The 16,322-nt window shown below is 36.6% G+C and overlaps 1 pseudogene; it reads right to left on the bottom strand.

Annotated features, from left to right (window-relative positions):
- Nucleotides 1-4,729, bottom strand: part of LOC117037992 (nuclear receptor-binding factor 2-like) — a 40,994-nt pseudogene extending 36,265 nt beyond the window's left edge.
- Between the last annotated feature and the right edge of the window lie 11,593 nt (nt 4,730-16,322).

Here is a 16,322-nt window from a genome sequence, read left to right as displayed (position 1 = left end):
GTAAAGTAGCAGGATACAAAATTAATATTCAGAAATCAGTTGCATTTGTATATACCAATAATAAAACATCAGAAGGAGAAATTAAAAAAAACAATCCCATTTACAATTGCTCCAAAGACTATAAAATACCTGGGAATAAATTTAACCAAAGAAGTAAAAGATCTGTACTCAGAAAATTATAAGACACTGAAGAAAGGAATGAAGGAAGATATAAATAGATAGAAACACATATCATATTCATGGATAGGAAGAATTAATATAGTTAAAATGTCCATACTGCCTAAGGCAATATACATATTCAACGCAATTCTTATCAAACTACCAACGACGTTTTTCACAGAAATAGAATATAGAATCCTAAAATTTATATGGGACCATAAAAGACCCCGTATAGCCTCAGCAATCTTGAGAAATAAGAACAAAGTGGGAGGTATAACAATACCAGACTTCAAATTATACTACAAGGCTACAGTAATCAAAACAGCATGGTACTGGCATAAAAACAGACACATAGATCAATGGAACAGAATAGAGAGTCCAGAAATAAATCCATGCCTATATGGCCATTTAATCTACGACAATGGAAGCAAGAATGTACAATGGGGTAAAGACAGTCTATTCAATAAATGGTGCTGGGAAACCTGGACAGACACATGCAAAAAAATGAAGCTGGACCACCTCCTTACACCATATACAAAAATAAATTCAAAATGGCTTAAAGACTTAAATGTAAGATCTGAAACCATGAAATACCTAGAAGAAAATATAGGAAAAAACTTCACAGACATTACCCGGAGTAAGATTTTTACTGATATATCCCCTCGCGCGAGGGAAGTAAGAGAAAAAATAAACATGTGGGATTATATCAAACTAAAAAGTTTTTTCACAGCAAAGGAAACCATCAATAAAACAATGAATGGGAAAAGATATTTGCCAATGATATATCTGATAAGGGATTAATATCACAAATCTATGAAAAACTCACTCAACTCAACTCCAAAAAAACTAACGACCCAATTAAAAAATGGGCAGAGGACTTGAAGAGACATTTTTCTGAAAAGGACATACAGATGGCAAACAGACATATGAAGAAATGCTCAACCTCACTAACCATCAGAGAAATGCAAATAAAAACCACAATGAGATACCACCTCACCCCAGTCAAAATGGCTATCATCAATAAATCAACAAACAACAAGTGCTGGCGCGGATGTGGAGAAAAGGGAACGCTTGTGCACTGTTGGTAGGATTGCAGATTGGTGCAGCCACTATGGAAAACAGTATGGAGGTATCTCAGAAATCTGAAAATGGAACTACTCTACGATCCAGTAATTCCACTCCTAGGTATCTATCCGGAGAAATCCAAAACTCCAATTCAAAAATCTTATGCACTCCTATGTTTATTGCAGCACTATACCCAATAGCTAAGACATGGAAACAACCGAAATGCCCATCGGTAGATGACTGGATTAAGAAGCTGTGGTACATTTATACAATGGAGTATTACGTAGCCATAAAGAAGAAAGAAATTTTACCATTTGCAACGACATGGATGGACCTAGAGAACACTATGTTAAGTGAAATAAGTCAGGCAGAGAAAGATAAGTACCATATGATCTCACTTATATGTGGAATCTAAAGAAAAGAATAAGTGAATGAACTAATCAGGAACAGTTTTGGAGACAAAGAGGAAAAACTGAGGGTTGCTAGATGGGCGGGGGGGTGGGGGTAAGGAGGAAGGTGAGGGGATTAGGAAACAATCAGTAACCACAAGATGGCCACGGGGTTTGAAAATTAATCTGGGGAACGTAATTTAGTGGTTACCAGAGGGTAAGGGGGTTGGGGTTGGGAGATAAGGGTAAGGGGGATCAAATATATGGTGATGGAAGGAGAACTGACTCTGGGTGGTGAACACACAATGTAATTTATAGATGATGTGATACAGAATTGCACACCTGAAATCTATGTAATTTTACTAACAATTGTCACCCCAATAAATTAAAAAAAAAATATGTTGAGGTAAATCAGGTCCGGAGGTGTCGTGCCTGTTTTAACAGCAAGCTGTGCCTCATAGTAGAAAGAGAATGAACTTCAGAGTCAGACAAACAGGACATGAATCCGTTTCAATCATTTATTAGTTGGTGCTGTGAAGATAAAAACCCAATTCCATTCTGAGAAAGATAGTCAAGTTATTTTTTTCCTGAATTTGAATGGTTTTCCCTGAAAATATTCTAGGGAGAGGGCTGAGATCCTCACGAGAGCTCCCAACATTCTGTTTTCAAATTCAGATGAAAACTTTATGGAAAGAGGGGCCAGACTTTCTGTGGCACAGATTTGTATATTTTCACCTTCTCAGTGCCCTCTTGAGATTGTTTTCTTTCACCTCTTTATTCAACAACCACGCAAAGAAATGAGCCTTCTATTATCAATTACACATTTGGCCAGAATGCAAGTGCACGTGCCAATATAAATACAGAACGCAACAGAGGAAAATAAAAGAGAGAAGTCATGAGTGCTGCATTTTGCAATTTATAACTGATAATGTTAACATCTCACATTTTTTTAACACAAAAAAAAGCACTATTGCTTTACATTATCCCAAGAAAATGAAAGGGCTTCCTGTGTGATTGGTAACGAGGAAGAAACTTTTCCAACCCCTTAAAATCAAGCTGAACCTTACTTTAAGGAAATCAAAAGCAGAAGATGGCACCAAAATGGATGAGCAGTGGATTTTGACAAGGTAAAAGATGGTTTTCCATATTCTCTGGTACCATATCTAGTTCCTTGGTTTAGTTGTTCAGAGAACTGTGGTAAAAAGGCTCAGCAGTAAAGAGAACCATTTTCAATTATTGGTGCTACTACATGGTGTAGGAAATTGGAATGGAAACACGGATGCCATATAGTTGCTGTCTCTGGGACACACTTATAAATGACTGTCTAGGACCTATGATCATCACCTCTATATAACCATCCATTATCTTCTTGGTACAGTCTGAGAACTTCTCAGAGCCAAGAAGTAGGAGAAAACCTCAGGAACAATATTTAGGATGTGTAGCATGTAAATGTTCACGTGGGCGAGTGCCGGTTCCTGTGTCTGCAAGCACTTCTAACATAATTTCACAACCTAGATGATTTATCAGTCTTGTCTATTATTATTGCCTTAGAGCGGATGCTTCTTTGAGCATATTTGAGTATCATGATGTCATGGAACACTCATTTTGTTTTAAGCATGGGAATGTTCTAAAAGGTTTGGAAATCAAAGGATATGTAATTTGAATAACAAAATGGTTCTTTTTAGCTGACTAAGGTATAGGATATGTGAAGGATGAAAGGAGAGATAAAATTGATATGCCAGAGTGAGGAGTTTTCATGTAACCCAGTATGTAGTAGAGGAACATGGAATGGCTTCTGAGTGATAAGATCAGTGCCATGTTTTTAAAAATAAATTGGTATAATAATATTAATAGCTAACTCTATTAAGCATGCTTTGTACTACTGTGTGTGTGTGTGTGTGTGTGTGTGTGTATGTGCCGGGTAATCTCACAGCAAACCTAAGAGATAAGTGCTACTAAAATCCTCATTTTTTTACAAGCAAGAAAATGGAAACACAAAGGATTAAGTATTTTGCCCACTGTAACATGAGCAGTAAGTGATAGAGGCAGAATTCAAACCCAGGCAGCCCAGCTCCCCACCTTGTTATTAACCTTGTCTGATTCTCAATACTGAGTACAAATAGACTAGAGAACTTTTAAAATATATTCATATCTGGGCTCCACCAAGACAAAATAAGACAAAATCTCTGGGGATGGGACCCTACCTAGCATCTGTAGTTTTTAAAAGTGTCTGGGTGATTCTGATGCATTGTGAGGTTCAAGAATCACTTCACTACATTCTGCTGTAAGTGGACAAAATGCATTAACATGTTCGTTTAAAGAAGAATAAAGTAGAATCTCTTGAACCTACCCCTATCCACAGATTATCACAGTTAGACTTTTGGTCTATGCATATATAGAGAAATGACATTTAAAACATGTAACAACTAGCACAGGACAGATGCCAAACAGAACAGACAGTGGTCATAAACAACTAGTGTTTTGTAACCTCAGTGTGTACTAGTTGAATTTGTTAAAATATACATACATATGTATCTGTACATATATATCTATATACATAAATATGTATGTACTAATATATATTACAGATATTTTCAAAGTCAATAAAAGGCATCTACATTACCCTTTTTAGTAGCTGTATCATTTTTCACTGTATGGAGTTAGCACACTTTAATCAGTTCTCTGGTTATGTCTATTTTTTTTTCTTATTGGAATTGGACTCAAGTGTTCCCTTTAGACTTGCTGCACATTTTGTATTGTGAGTTGATGCTCCCTAAACAACCAAAAAGTAACAGAAGACTAGGCATTAGTTCAAATAGACTAGAAATGATTTCAATTTGTAGATGAAAATCAAGACCTTCACTCACATTTTTTTTTCCCTAGCAGCTGTAGGCCAGCCCTGCAATTGACACTCATCTTGCAAATAATATATAAATCCTCTGGCCAGGACAGCTTGCTGTGGGTCCAGGTCTCATAAAGTAGGGGACAATATATTTGCTCTTTTGCTCACTGCACCTGTTTTGGCTTCCATAGAGATTTTGCCTGTGGTTGAACTTCTGACTGCCCTCTTTACCTTGTCTTTCTGCATTTTGGTCCTCCTTGAATTTCTTAAGCATGTCTACCTGTGCTTCTCCCCAGGCTTGCCCCATCACATGCATTTATCAATCATATGTCTTCTGCTTGCAGGCTTGGTTTGTGATTTGATCTTTGCCTTGACTTTTTTTTAAAAAAAATGTTTTATTAGTTTCAGGTGTACAAAACAATGTAATAGACATTTACACCCCTCACAAAATGATAGCCCCCTTTCTCCAATCTACTACCCCTCTGACATCGTATATAGCTGTTACAATTCCATTTGATTTGGGTGTGATTTCAGGTTTCTAGCTAATTTCCCACCTAGATAACCATGCACTGCATATCCTGGACCCTTGACTTCCGGCCTGTTCTTTACCCTGTCTCAAAGCTGTGGGTGTCTGTAGTATTATGGGAATAAAAATCCTACTAACAATAGAGAGTATTCCCTACATAGTATAGAAATGAATGAACTATGTTTTATTATTGAATGAGCATATTCAAGTTACATGCGCATAAACAGTTTGTATGAGAATATAAAGTCGGGCATTTTCACACACATTTGTATAATTTGTAGCCATATATAACACATGTCCTTCAAGTTTTATGGTATCCTTATGTCTCCTATAAGAGAACATAACAGGACAATTTGTATATATATATTTTTCATATAGTTCATCTTAAATTCACTTGAGAATTGAGATAACTATTTGTTTTAGTTAATTACCTTCACCCAAAGGAATAATAGAACCTCTCTTATCTCCTCTATAAACAAATGGTTACAGCCTGAGACAAACACAGTTAAGCTATCAAGGTGGCAGGAAGACTTTGCTAGATGTTTACTTTCCAAGTCAATAAAATACAGAACCTTGAAGAGAGTTATTTACATTCCTAAAGATTAGAGTACAGGCTCTTGGTTAATTTGGTCTCCCAAAGAAAGATTCTTAGAAGGGGAAGGCAAGTAATCTATTCGTCCTTTATAAAAAGGCACAATAGTTTTTATTTACTCGTACAATAGCTCTGTCATTGACAACAGTGGGACTTCAGACCCAAAGAGTAGTTAGGCAGACCCAGAGAGCTGCCTAAAATGCAGCAGCAAAATCATCCACAGAGCTGAAAAGACTCAGGAGATCTTATCTTCCAGGTGTGATCTTAACTCACTGAGCACAAGTAAGATATAAGATTGCTCCTAAATTCTCCAACAGCATCCCAGGGGCCCAAAAGTCTAGGAGCTGTCTATTTCCCACCAGTATCAGATAATCCACTCATGCCCCTAAGGCACTCATTACAGTGATGTTTAGCTTTCTGTTAACTTGCATCATTTCTTTGTTTCAGACAAGTCATTTCAGTAAATAATTTAACTTTCCTAAGTACATTTGTATCAAGGCCATTTGTCAGAAGAGGTACATGTATAGGTGATTCATGCAGTGTTATGGTAGTCTAGACATGTTCTTCACATCTGTCAGTCTTCATGTTTAGTTTAGTACATTTCCTTGTAACCGACATACTAAATCTCAGAAATCACTCATATTCATGATTACTGATGTCTAATCTCATGATCTTCAAATCTCAAAATGCTTAATGAACCTCTGGCCTGCATGATAGATTTGAGAAATGACAAGTACTTTGGACACTAATACAGATTTTGCTCAAATTTGTTGTAAGAGAATGTGTCACTTTGTGCTCTGGCAGTGAATAACAATTTTAAAAGAAGACAATTGTTGAAGTTTCCAAACAACCTAGCTGAGTGGTTGTTACTAGTAGATTAACACACTTTATGTAGATTATGCCAAACAGGCTCTTTGCCTGAGAAGAGATGGATCCTCTAGTTTGTTTCATGTTTGTACTAGAATAAGGGTTAAAATTTCTTCTAATGTATGAACATGACTTAAAGGTACAGGCAGTGATAACTGGACTCTCACCAGGAGAATCAAAACTAGTGGAAGAAAAACAGGGGGGTGGGAAACTGGGATCAAGAGGAGGAAGGAGAGGAGCCAGAGAAAGAGGAAGAAGGGTAGAGAAAGAGGGAATGTTGATTTTTCAACTTTGAGGAGTTGGCAAATATCTCCAATGTGGAATGCATGGGTGGAGGCCAGAGACAAAGAAAAAAACAGACATAAATGGTCTTAACACATAGAAGCCAAACTAAAATTATTTACCATGTCCATATTTACATGTACAAATATAAATGAGTTTAGAAAAAAATGATGCCAACTTAAGATTTCAGATGAGTCAGAAAGGTTGGCATTCTAATGGCTTTATCAGGGTCAGATAAATCCTAAGAATAAGGGGAAAAAAGGCAACTGGTGACATCATAGATTGTCACTGCTTGAAGGAACCAATAATAAGTTAGTCTAACTCACTCCTTTAATGAATGAAGAAACTGAGGCCCAAAATGAAAAGATTTGACAAAATTCAGACATTTAGGAATAGAACTTAGCCTTTTAAAATCTTAGGATATGCTTGCTTTTTAAAAGTTGTCAAAATTTTTTTCTGCTTATTTTTTACATACAGCTACTTTTTTTAAAGATTTTATTGGGGAAGGGGAACAGGACTTTATTGGGGAACAGTGTGTACTTCCAGGATTTTTTCCATGTCAAGTTGTCCTTTCAATAGTAGTTGTGGAGGGCGCAGTTCAGCTCCAGGTCCAGTTGCTGTTGTTAGTTGCAGTGGGTGCAGCCAGGGGGCGCAGCCCACCATCCTTTGCGGGAGTCAAACCAGCAACGTTGTAGTTGAGAGCCCACTGGCCCATGTGGGAATAGAACCGGCAGCCTTCAGCGTTTGGAGCAGGGAGCTCCAACCACCTGAGCCACCGGGCCGGCCCAACATACAGTAAATGTATCTATTTACTATGTTTAAAAGACTAGAAGTTCATGGATTTGAATTTAGGACAATCTTTAACAATCTTTAATATCAGAGGAAATGCCCACTTTATAGCTCAGACTGGAAGAGTTTGTCACACTCTCATCAATAATGAGATATTTAAAGTGAAGGGACAGAAACTAAAGCTAACACATCAACTCCTCATCAATAGAAACTCTAAGGTAAACATGAAAATATTTGGAGAAACCACTAAATGTATTTTGTATTTAATTTTTTTCTTTTTTTGTTGTTGTTGTTGTTGTTGTTTTTGGAAGGGAAAACGAGATCTGGTCTCTTTTATAAAAAGTGTCAGTGAGAACAAGGTGCAAAATGAATATCCAGGGCGAAGAGTGGAGAGGAAGGACTGGCTACATTGCAGATGTTAGACATGTTTTCCTATGTGCACTGTAAAGGTATGGGTAAGGATATGATTCAGTAGCATATTCTTCTCTTCAGTTCGTAAGTGCCTTGCATGAGAAGTGCCCAATAAATATTTTCTGGAATGCATAACCTTTATTCTATGAAAATGATATTGTTCCTATACCAGAAGAAGTGAGAGAGAGAGGGATAGAGAGAGAGAAGGAGAGAGAGAGAGAGAGAGAGAGAGAGAGAGAGAGAGAGAGAGAGAGAGAGAGAGAGAGAAGCTCTGACTAAAAGACCAAGTTTGTCTGGGGTTGAAAAAGTTGAGAGCCACCCCTCCTAGGTAGGAAAAACAAAGCAGTAGTGACCCAAATAATAGTATGGCTAAAGCAACAAGGCCAAAAAAAAAAAAAGTGAAAAAAGAAAAGAAAGAAAGAAAAGGTATACAGATTGGGAAGGATGATATAAAACTGTCTGTTCACAGATGACACCACTGTCTATGTAGAAAATCTGAAACAATAATTAAAAAAAAAAACCCTCCTGGAACTCATAAGTGGTTATAGCAAGGCTGCAAGATATAAGATTAATATACAAAAGTCGAGTGTTTTCCTATATACCAAAAATGAACAAGTGGAATTTGAAGTTTAAAACACAACACTATTTACATTAACACCTTCAAAAATGAAATACTAAGATATAAATGTAACAAAGTATGCACAAGACCTATATGAGGAAAACTACAAAACTCTGATGCATAAAATCAAAGAACTAAAAAAAATGAAAAGGTACTCCATGTTCAAGGATGGTTAGGAAGACTCAATATTGTCAAGATGATAGTACCTTCCAATTTGATCTACAGATTCAATGCAATCCCAATAAAACTCCCAATAAGTTGCTTTTTAGTAACAATCTTTTATTAAAGTTTATATGAAAAGGCAAAAGACCCAGAACAGCCAACATAACATTGAAGGAGAAGAACAAATTTAGAGTACTGATGCTATGTGACTTCAAGACTTACTATAAAGCTACGGTAATCAAGACAGTGTGGTATTGGTGAAAGAATTGACAGATCAATGGAATAGATTAGAGAGCCCAGACATAGACTCACATAAATAAAGTCAAGTGATCTTTGACAAAGGGCAAAGGAAATAGAATGGAACAGCAGCAGTCAGTTCAACAAAAGGTGCTGGAACAATTGGACATCCACATGCAAAAAAATAATAATAAAGTAATCTAGACACAGACCTCACACTTCATCAAAATAACCAAAATGGATCAAAGACCTAAAAGTAAAATGCAAAACTATGAAATTCCTAGAAGATAACTTAGGAGAAAATCTCCATGATCTTGGGTATGGTGATCCCTTTTTAGATACAACACCAAAGACATAATCCACAAAAGACATAATTGATAAGCTGGACTTAATTAAAATTTAAAACTTCTGCTCTGCAAAAAAGTGATATCAAGAGGATTAGAAAGCAAGCCATAAACTGGGAGAAAATATTTGCAAAAGGCACATCTGATAAAGGACTGTTATCTAAAATATACAAAAAAGTCTTAAAACTCAACAATGAGAAAACAAATAATATAATTAACAATTGGGTCAAAGAGTTTAACAGACACCTCAGCAAAGAAGATATACTGATGGCAAATAAGCATATGAAAAGACGTTCATTATCAGGAAAATGCAAATTAATAAAACAAGATAACAATACATATCTATTAGAATGGTCAAAATCCGGAACACTGACAACACTAAATATTGATGAGGATGTGAAGCAACAGGAACTCTCAAATATGGTTGGGAGACACATCTTTTGGTTGAGGGTAGCTACCAAGAGCAAATAGTTTTAGTTAGTAATAGTAAGCCAAGCGCTAACTCTCCAACTATTTATCATGTAAGTGAAGAATATAATGAAGACCAAGACCATTACAGAATAGGAGGCTAAGTTAAACAAGATGGAAGTCAGCCAATGAGCCTCTCAGCTATGTAACCTCCCAGGAGTCCACAAGGCCAGACAGCTAAAGAAAATAAACACTGAGCTCTTGAAGCTTGATCCTAACCGTGGTCCTGTGTCTCCTCAGGATACTAAAGCCTCATTGACCAGTTCTCATATACATTTTTTAAAAATGTAGCCCTCAAAATAACTCTGGGAATGATGACATTTTGGGTGGATAAAAAACTTCTTTATACTTTTCTTCTTTCTTGAATATTTCAGTAATCTGCATCTCTCATTTTTTGAAAAATAGTAAACTCATTAGTTAAACTATACAGTAGGTGTTTTATTATCATTTTCATACAAGGAAGTGAAAGTTCAGAAAACTTAGAGAATTTGATCAAAATCACACAGCTACCATATATTGGAACAAGTATTTGGACCCAAGTCTGACTTCAGATCCCACACCCCTTCCATGATATCCATCTTGTCATTGGTAAGGGGAGATTGAAGCTCAGAAACATGGCCAAGTCTCATGCCATGCTTTTCTACTCTTTCTATAACCATCAGCTTCCAAAGCTATCTTGTAATAACATTTTTAATTTTCAATTTTTTTATTTTTAAATTTTTTCTTTGACAAATTTCTTATTAAATAATTGCAAAAATAATACAGAGAATTCTCATATACACTTCATGCATATTTTCCAAATGTTAGCATCTTTCATAACAGAAAAATGATCTGAGTCAGGAAATTAATACTGGTACAAGCTTCCTTAGGGATATCAAGGATTACTCTATTACATACAATTAGCAATTAGGCTATGTTGTGTAATGGTTAAGAACAGACAGACCTTCCTCTATTACTAGCTAATTGTGTGACTTTTCATAGTGTGTGTAAACTCTGATTTGATTTCCTTTTCCATAAAACAGAAATATTAAAATCACTTCACTGAGCTATAATAAAAATTAAATTGGATAATATCTGGGAATCATCAGCACCTGGTAAGAACTCAGTAAAAGTTAACTGTTATTATTATTATTACAATATCCCTCCCTCAGCTTAGTCATTGGCATTGAGGGGAGAATCCTGCCCTGCCCACAGGAAGACAACCATTACCACTTACCAAAGACCACTCTTATACCTCACAGCTCACTTGTCCATTGCATACAATGTAAGGGATGAGGGAATTCATTCTATAATTAAGTCTCATAATTATATAAATATGTAAAATATATACAATTTATTTATTCATGAATGTTACATATGTTCTACTATATGTAGAATATTGCATAATACATTTTTTTAAATATCAATTATACCATTCCATTTTTAGATGAAATTTACATAAAATCAAATGCTCACATCTTAAACATGGCATTCAATCAGTTTTGGCAAACGCATGCACTTCTATAACCTACACCCATATCAAAATAAAGAACATTTCCATCACCAAAAAAGTGCCATGACTCTGCAGTCTATCTGCCATCCATCCTTGCCCCCAAAAGCAATCAGCAATATGATTTCCACCACCAAAAGTTACTATTAGATATTCTAGAATTTCATATAAATTAATTTGTAGAGCAATTTTTTGTGTCTGACTTCTTTTACTCCGAATAATGCTTTGGAGTTGTATCCCATGTTGTAATATCAGTAGTGAATTCTTTTTCATTTCTGAGTCTTACTCCATTGTATGAATATACCATAATTGCTTTATCCATTCTCCCGCTGATTGACATCAAGGCTGTTTCCAGTTTTCGGCTATTATGAGTGAAAACCACTATTAACATTCTTGTACAAAGCTTTCTGTGGATGTTTTCATTTCTCTTGGGTAAATACCTAGGAATGGAATTAGTGGGCTCTAAGGTACATTCATGTTTAACTTTTAAAAGAAATTGATAGTTTCACATCATTCTAATTAATGCAGTGCTCTTAACAAACAAACAAACAAAAAAACCATCCATTATACTTGAAGGGGTAAAGAGGAAGGCATGGCTCAAAATAACATGGATTAAAAAGGGCTAGACAGATGAAGAGTGACTGCTAATGGACATGAAATTTTGTTTGGGATGATGAAAATTAGATAATGGTGGTAATTGCATAACTCTATGAACATACAAAAAAAACAGTGAATCATACACTTTAAAAACACATTTTTTTGTACATTAATAATATCTTAATAAAGCTGTTATAAAAAAGTGATACTTTTACATTGACTAATAAATAAATTCTGTAGGTCAGACAGTTCTTCATTATTGTCTGGTTCTCTTACTACTTCTCTTCCCAGAGCTCATTGTGGTCCATATCTACAGTGACTAATTGTCACTAGGACTCTAAAATGTGAGTAAGGACAGAGAAATCATAGCTTTTCTTGGATGCCTCTCCAGGCCATCTCAGGTATGTCCAAAGAAATAGCAGTTACTCATTTGTGCAGTGGCAAGTTTAAGTAATGTTACGAGGTCAGACAATTACATTTATGAAGTCATCCTAGAAAAAGTGCTACGTATATCATTGCTGAATATCACTATGGTCACTTTGGAAGTATTCCCCTTAGGAAGCTATGCACCAATGCCAGTGCCTAGTCCACTCTTCAAAGCAATTTTGGAACACTTTCTGGAATGGCCATCAGGGCCGTTATCGTACTGCCCTTGGTGTCCTGAAAGTCATCAAAATGTCTTCCTTTCAATATTTCCTTTATGTTGGGTCAAGAAAGAAGTCATTGGAGTCCAGATTAGGTGAGTAGGTAGGGTGGTCCAATACAGTTATTTGTTTACTGGCTAAAAACTCCCTTTGCTTTTGTTCATTGGTGAGCTCCTTCGGGACCATTTTCGCACACACCTTTCTGATGCCAAGATTTTCAGTTAAGATTTTCCTAACTGTTTCTCTGTCAATGTTTACTTGGTCTGCTATGCTTCTGATAGTCAGCCAACAATTTTAACACACAATTCAATAAATTCTTGCAATGCTTTCATTAGTTCTGCTCGTTACTAGCCGCCCTGACCTCTCTCCATCAGTGACGCATTCTCCCCCCTCAGAAAAACATTTAATCCATTTATTGTCTACAAATATCGGCTACTTAAATTGAATGTTATACTCTTAAAATATCCATGTATATATTACTTTTGTTCTTTATAATTACTGTATAAATAATACATTGTTATAGTAAAATATTTCAATCTAAAATATGCAATAAAATACTTATGTAAATTCCATAATCCAGTGTTAACTGTGTTAATATTTTAGTATACATACTTTTATACTATTTTCTAACCTATGGGAAACCTGTTGTTTTCTTCATGGCATTATCCCCATAAGCTTGGACTAACATGACTGATTTCACTTCCACTCTTGCCAAGTTTAACAAGAAATTAAATGTTTGTTCATTGTTCTAATTCAAGCTCAGACATTGTCGCTATGGCACACAAAAACACACAACAATAGTGAATGCAACTCAGCAAGACACCACCACGTGTCAACACGAACTCAGCTGTGAGATGCTGATATACCAAGGTTATGAAACCTTACTGAGCTGTTTGTACAGTACTGCCAATGTAAGTGCATGATGGTAAGTTCACAAACTTAATTGTCAGACCTTGTACCTCATGGCTGAATATCACTTCAAAGTACACCTCTTGGAAAGCTATGCACCAATGCCAGTGCCTAGTCCACCCTTCAAAGCAAATTTGGAACTCTTTTTCTGGAACGGCCATCAGAACTGTCATCGTATTACACTTGATGTGCTGAATGTCATCAAAATGTCTCCCTTTCAATTTTCCTTTATCTTTGAGTAAGGAAAGAAGTAATTGGGGGCCAGACCAGGAGAGTAGGGAGGGTGTTTCAATGTATTCATTTGTTTGCTTACTAAAAACTCCCTCACAGACAGTGCCGTGTGAGCTGGTATATTGTCATGATTTCAGAGCCATGAATTGTTGGCGAAAAGTTCAGGTCATTTTTGTCTAACTTTCTCACACAGCCTCTTCAACATTTCCAAATAGTAAACTTGGTTAACTGTTTGTCCAGTTGGTACAAATTCATAATGAATAATCCCTTTGATATCAAAAGGTTGGCAATATCATTGCAACAAGTTTGTGAACTTAATTGTCAGAAATTAGTTGTGTGTGTGTGTATATATACCAGAGTGCCAAAATATGTATACAAGTGGACAGTTTGGTCAACGTTGCTCAAACAGCCTTAATCAGCAATGTCTGGAGGCTGATGGTTACCACTTTCAGCAATTATACGAGGTCTGACAATTAACGGTTGAGAACTTGCCATCATGTTCTTACATTGATAGCACTATACAAACAGCTCAGTAAGGTTTCATAACCTTGATATACCAGTGTCTCACAGCTATGTTTGTGTTGACATGTGTCTGTGTCTTCCTGAGTGGTGTTCATTATTGTTGTTGCATGCTTTTGTGTGCCATCGTGACAATGTCTGAGCTTGAATTACAGCAATGAACAAATATTAAATTTCTTGTTACACTTGGCAAGAGTGGAAGTGAAATCAGGGACATGTTAGTCCAAGTTTATGGGATAATGATGCCATGAAGAAAAAGACAGTGTACAAATGGATTAAACGTTTCTCTGAGGGGAGAGAATGCGTCAATGATGAAGAGAAGTCAGAGCGGCCAGTAAAAAGCAGAACTGATTAAAACATTGCCAAAATTCATCAAATTGTGCATCAAAATCATTGGCTGACTGTGAGGAGCACAGAAGGCCAAGAAAACATTGATAGAGAAACAGTTAGGAAAATCTTAACCGAAAATCTTGGCATGAGGAAAGTGTGTGCAAAAATGGTCCCGAAGGAGCTCATGGATGAACAAAAGCAAAGGAGAGTCAAGACGAACAAAAGCAAAGTTTGCCAAGACCTTTTGGAGAGGCAAGACGATATTTTGGGCCGTGTTATCACTGGTAATGAAACATGGCTGTACCAATACGACCCTGAAACAAAGTGTCAAAGTGCACAATGGAAGTCAGCCAATTCTCCACACCAAAAATGTTTCATCACTCCAAATCAAGAGTCAAAACAATATTGCTAAACAAGCTGGAGCATCACCAGGTGTCTCCAAAGACAACACACACAAAGGGCTGATTAAACAGGCACCAGAGCTTTGCTGAGTCAGATCATGCTGTGTAGGTTTAGCCCATGTACCATAACTCCTCTGCTGTAATCACAGCCAGTACTCACAACCAATGAGCCCAAGGCTCAGTCCCTTCTATTGACATGCAAACAGCAACCAAAACTCAACTACAACAGGTGGGCACTCACAACCCACACGAGGGAAACACCTCGAGTATGTGGCTCAGATGACAAGGAAGACTGTGCCACTGGGCCCCCCAGGACACCTACTACATAAGGCCACACTACTAGGACCGGGAGGCATAGCAGCCCTACCTAACACATAGAAACAAACACAGGGTAGCAGCAAAAATGGGGAGACAAAGAAACATGTCCCAAATAAAAGAACAGAACAAAGCTCCAGAAAAACAAGACCCTTAAATATGCTGCCTACAAGAGACACACTTCAGATCAAAAGACACACAGAATCTTAAAGAAAACTAAACAAAATGGAGACAAGCAATCTATGAGACACAGAGTTCCAAACATTGGTTATAAGGCTGCTCAATGATTTCAGGGAAAACTTCAACAAAGAGATAGAAAACATAAAAATGGAGATAGAAAATATAAAAAAGAACCAGTCAGAAATAAAGAATACAATAACAGAATTGAAAATACATTACAAGTAATCAACAGTAAATTAGATGAAGCAGAGGATTGAACCAGTGATGTAGAAGATACGGTAGTAGAAAACGCCTGATCAGAACAGCAAATATAAAAAACAATTTAAAAAATATGAGAATAGCTTAAAGGGCCTCTGGGCCAACATCAAGCATAACAACATTTGCATCACAGGGATAAAACCTTCCCAAATTTGATGAATTACATGAATTTACACTGCCAAGTAGCTCAATGAACTCCAAGCAGAATAAAGAGAAAGAAATTCACACTGAGACACATTATAGTCAAATTGTCAGAAAATAGAAAAGAATGTTGAAAGCAACAAGAGAAAAGTGACTTGTCACATACAAGGGCTACTCAATAAGATTAACAGTCCATTTCTTATCAGAAATCATGCTGCCAGAAGTCAGTGGGATGACATTTTTAAAGTGCTGAACAAAAACTGTAAACCAGGAATTCTATGCCCAGAAATGTTGTCCTTAAAAAGGGTAGGACACTAGATTTCCAGTCAAGATGGCAGAGTAGGTAAAAGTTGTGCTCACCTCCTCTCAGGACCACATCATTTACAACTAAACCACAGAACAACCATTATTGAGAACCACCTGAAGTCTAGCTGAACTGAAGCCCTACAACTAAAAACACACAGAAGAAGCCCCCTGGAGACTGGTAGGAGGGGCAGAGACATGGAACAGGCTTGTCCCACACCTGCATGTGACCATTGAAAATTGGGAGGGATAT

Source organism: Rhinolophus ferrumequinum, chromosome X, assembly GCF_004115265.2.
Source record: "Rhinolophus ferrumequinum isolate MPI-CBG mRhiFer1 chromosome X, mRhiFer1_v1.p, whole genome shotgun sequence".
In the NCBI taxonomy this organism is placed as follows: Eukaryota; Metazoa; Chordata; class Mammalia; order Chiroptera; family Rhinolophidae; genus Rhinolophus; species Rhinolophus ferrumequinum.
This window is presented reverse-complemented; position numbering and strand designations above follow the sequence as displayed.